The sequence below is a fragment of the Dreissena polymorpha genome, chromosome 1 (genome assembly GCF_020536995.1).
Source record: "Dreissena polymorpha isolate Duluth1 chromosome 1, UMN_Dpol_1.0, whole genome shotgun sequence".
Taxonomy (NCBI): domain Eukaryota; kingdom Metazoa; phylum Mollusca; class Bivalvia; order Myida; family Dreissenidae; genus Dreissena; species Dreissena polymorpha.
This window is the reverse complement of record NC_068355.1, coordinates 131,449,223-131,454,792: the sequence shown is the minus strand read 5'-3', so window position 1 is coordinate 131,454,792 and position 5,570 is coordinate 131,449,223.

Genomic DNA, 5,570 nt, shown 5'->3' with positions numbered 1-5,570 from the left:
CGGAGTCGTGGTCCACAGTAGACTGGTAGCAGAAAACAACTCGCTGTGAGCTGTGTATTTTTTCCTGTTTAGACTGGCAAATGGGCCACGAATTTAAAATGTGTTTAACCTGTTACACCATATCTCATTACGGAAGCAAAATATGCGTATGTGAAATAAATAATGTTAATTGTTTTTATACATTTCAATTTATATAGAAGCATATACTCAATTCCTAAGTTCATGTTTGCTATCTGAACACATTGCTTTATGCAAAGAGGGCCTAAAATAAGTATGTTTTGTTTTATGGAATAAATAGCGCATCTATGTTTTAATACGTATTGAGTGCAATTATGTTTCAGTATGAAGCGCACGTATTTTAATGTAGTAAGCTTTTTAATCCAATGTATCACCCGCCGCCTAAAGGTTTAGTCTTCAATGATTTAATGTGTTTCCATAAACGCATAGAACTGATGTGAACCTAAGCTCGTTGTTTCATCAGATAAGGTTATTATCGATGAGTGAATGTGTTCAGATGGGTATCCCACACCTAAGAAAAGGCAGGATACTTAATAAATATGTAAATCTATTTTCCGTCTTTCTGGGTCTTGAACTTCTGGCAAAGAACTATGCATGAACAAGGTTTTTTATTTATGATTGTTTTAGTTATGTTCTGGAAACATTAACAACCCATTTCTTTTGATTTTGCTGTAGACACACAAGTATTTACATTGTGTGTGCACATGGCCACATTGAAATACTCGTCTTACCTTATGCGTGCAAATGTCACCGATGTTTTAGATTTGATATAGGTAAATGATGCTTCAGTGGTTCGATAGTTTCGTTTGTTAAGTAAAGAACTGCAAAGATCATTTTTGAACTCGAATTTCAAATAATGTTATTATGCTTGCTGGTCAAGATGATTTAAGGTATTTAAAAATGCGCGTTGTTTACTGTTTACATATATTCTCTGTATAAAGCGTGTTTTTAGCTCAAGAAACATTTTTGAAATCCGATAACAATGAAACGTTAAGAAAAAATACTGTATAAAAAGCAAGAAAAAATCTGTGTCGCGTTGAAAAAAAAGTATATTGGGACTACAAAAAGCCGTGGTATGATGGAAACCATTGAATAATATTATTGAAACTATACTATAACATATTTTATATACAAAAGCAGATAATGGCATTGTATAAATAATATACATTTGGGTAATACATACGTAATGTTAAAAGGGTTAGACCTAAAGTTCTATAATATCATCGGGGGATTTCCCTTGGCACAGCATTAACATTGTATGATGGTTACAGATATACATAAATGAAAATGATGTCTTCCACAATAAACAGTTGATAACATAAAAATAAAAATACTTATATTGATTCATTCGGGATATCATGATAATAGTACTATTACTACCGGTAATAAAAGTAGTTACCAATAATAAATAAAAAAAATCGTCATAATCATAATAAGCATAAAGATGTAAATGATATTAAAAACGATAGTATAAATCCTGTCGACCTAAATGATACATGGTTAACTAAGTCATGAATCACTTGTCGTAATAATATATTTTCGAACTTAGTAAAAAATGAAGGTGTTGTTTTCATTATTAAATTAGGGCTAACAATAAAAGAGCAGCTCACAATTCAATCTAGGGGATGAAATGATCGTATCGCAGTAAAACGATAGGTAGGACTATTAAAAAAGTGATGCTCACAATTTTTACCATTATTTCCGCGTGCACATGGGGGAGTGTTTGTTGAATGATTATTAAATAAGTCCGCGTTAAGGTTACTGCCATTATTTCCCAAACGGGCATTTACAAGTTATGAATTTCTATCAGTGTGGAATATATTAGGGATTGTCTTCGCATAAATTAAATACACAATTATGATACTTGTGAGGAAACAGTAATAATGAACATGTACCGTGCTCTAAAAAAAATCAATTATACATGTATGCATCTTATAAAGCGTTGTAACGCGAGACGATTGAGTAATTTGGAGAGTTATGTTGTTGTCGTTATCTTTTGTGACACTACGAGGATTGTTTATTAAAGTATAAAAAACAGCAATCACAGTATGAGCACGGATAGCCGAGAGGTCTAAGCGATAGACTTTTACTACAGTGGACAGTGGATCGAGCCCACTTTTATTTAAACTCGCACGTGAGTTTATAAACTACTTTCGTTACAACACATGGACCTATCTTCCTAGAGTAATGCAATCGGCTATTCTTTAGTTTTCAATAAGCGAGCTTTTGTCAGCATTGGTTTGTAAACGTTTCATGAAACGCTTATATGTATTACATTCTCACCAACGGATTTCTTACTAAAAAGTACACTTTAAAGCATGAAATGACAATAAATCCAAATCCTAAACAAGTCTATCTTGACATCTGTGACATCGAAACTTGAATGCGGTCTACTTTTTAACTGTACTATGTTTATAAAAATAATAAAAAGAACAAATAGCTTAGCAAATGTTTACTGCTAGATTCCTACGGTTCGTTAACTTGTGCCCTTTAATATACTGGTCGCTTCGATCTTATGATGAACGTATGAGGTTTGTGACAATAGGAGAACTTAATACCTGAGGACGTCGGCGTAAACGTTTTTCAAAGAAGCAACCGAATCGTTTTCACAAAATGGTAAGGCGAGCTTGTCGAAGTGGGAATTCTAAATATTTGCCCTGGATCCACCTTAATAAAATCATTTAGGTACAATATCTAAGCTTTGCTTTGAGGCATAATGTTCGAGGCCAACGAGAGCTTTGTTTTCTGTGTGATTAAGATGTCAAAGTTTCAGAGATTGAGGTTTCAGTGTTACGTCACAAGCTTCAATCGAAAAAGTGATCGGGTCTGGTGTTCGGTCTCCAATAGGTTTTTTTTACATCGCCTCGCGCTTATCCGCATTGATAAGTGACATTGTAGAAATGTACACATTACTCTCTTTCGATTGCTTAAGCAAGTCAAACAAAAATAGTGTTTTTTTACATTTTAAGAATATGATTATCAATTTATTAAGCTGCAGATCAGCAATTCATCGGTGCAGTAAATATTGCTTAATATGTGAGAAACATCGGTGTAGAGTTGCGAAGGCATTTCTATGATATACTTTGTAAGAAAGTGTTAATTTTATCACTTAATGTAAAAAGGTTTAACGCAGTAAACGCCTTTTGTATAAAAAACATATAATATAAATATATATATATATATATATATATATATATATATAGATATATATATATATATATATATATATATATATAATATATATATATATATATATATATATGATATTATTTATATATATATATATATATATAATATATATATATATATATATATATATATATATATATATATATATATATTATATATATATATCTTGTCCTTAAAGCGATAGCGAACTATTTCTGACTGATTCATAAAAACATAACATGCTTTACAAGTGCAGAAACATTATGCAACTAGACTAGATATCTTTGTGCGACACAGAACATTATGCAACTAGACTAGATATCTTTGTGCGACACAGAACATTATGCAACTAGACTAGATATCTTTGTGCGACACAGAACATTATGCAACTAGACTAGATATCTTTGTGCGACACAGAACATTATGCAACTAGACTAGATATCTTTGTGCGACACAGAACATTATGCAACTAGACTAGATATCTTTGTGCGACACAGAACATTATGCAATTAGACTAGATATCTTTGTGAGACACAGAACATTATGCAACTAGACTAGATATCTTTGTGCGACACAGAACATTATGCAACTAGACTAGATATCTTTGTGCGACATGGTTTCAAAATTGATTAGGTTAAGCTGTAGACCGAGCCCTTATTCTAATATTCATTTAATTCACTCAAGTCGACGAAAACATAGAAAAATTATTCGTTAAAGAAAAACAACGCAAGATAAGTATTTTTAAACTACAGAAAAACCTCGGGTACATAACCACGACGATAAGTAGGAATTGCAAAAATAGTTTTCATCGATATTAATCCAAGTGAATGTCTGTATGTGCTTTACACCGTTGGATTTCTGCGAAGATGACTTCTGAACATTATGAGAAGTCATTGAATGCAATATTAATACGTAATGTAGGAGTTTGACGCGTGGTATCCAGTATCAAGGAAAGTTGGAAAAAACGAGACAGCATAAAACCGTTAACGTGATAAGAGTATTCGATAAGTCTTGACAAAAAAAAGTAAAATCGTACGACTTGGCCCTGACAGAATCAAAACGAATCTTGCGCTCGAAGACATATTGAGAAATGTTAATTAATTTTATTGTATGTTGAAACAAATAAATGAATAACAAACGAATAAAAATTTGCTGTGTATTTTAATAATATAATACTTAAACAAACAAAAAATCCTTCCTGATCTGGAATGATTTTCTTGTGATGGCAGTTGTTATATCACGTAACCATGGGGAGATAACCGCTGTGTGAAGTTTGGCCACTGATGCGAAATATGCGGTAAAGCCGTAAAATAAATGGCTCATGAAATTCGCAATTATGTAAGGGTCATCTCACAGGTGGTAAGCGTGTGGCTATGATATTAATTAGTGAAATTATCATTTTGAATTATAAAAAGGGGCATTTTCCCTGTAATGTTCACGGACCTCGATACCATAATTCAATAAAACATATGAAAAAACATTCTTACCGTGCTTGCCGTTGCAATATACATCAAAACTAACTGTCCAGCGCAGTTTAAAACCTTTGATTACATACATTACAACTAACCGACATTTTAAACACACGAGTGATTTCATTGGTCCAATGCGAAGGTGTGTCTTTACAACTGACGATTTCATTCATTAATTTTGTCTGATCGGTGTCAATTATGTTACGCGAGTTGTGTATCGTGTTATTTCTTAAAATTTGACCCAGCATTTGTAGAAATATAACAAGATATATACATTTCTAGAAAGGAAATTTATTTCTGCGTTGAAGAAGACCAAGATCGATAAAATCGCTGCACATTTGATGAAGTTATGGCTGTTCAAAGCGATGCACCCCGTTCTCGGGTGATTTTGAGTTGGATACCTTGTTATATATATATTTGATAGTGAAATTTGTTGTTGTTGTTTTTTCAGAAAAGTTGATTTTTCGTCATAATAATTTTATTTATCATTCAAAATGATGTTTTCATTAAGTAATATCATAGCCACACGATAACCACCTGTGGGTCAGCTGGTCAGTTTTGAAGTGTGAGAGTGAAGTTTGATTCCCTTGTTTGTGGGTCATAGTGCTTTGAGAATTTTTCTTTTGACAATGTGAATCATAATTGTAAGCAGAATAAAACAAATAAGATGGATTTAGAAAAGAGCTTTTTAATTTATCACTGAAGCAATATTATTAATAACACGTCTTCGCACCAACCTGTGTCAAGTGTGTCAATGATTGTGTCGGAATGAGTCACTTCGTGTTTCAGTGTGACTTAAGTACCCTGAATCTTTCACACAGTCATTAAATAAAAAAATGCAACCTGTGCACTTTATGTTTATCTGTTTTTAAACATAGTGTTTAACCGGTAATTATTAACCAACGACTATCATGC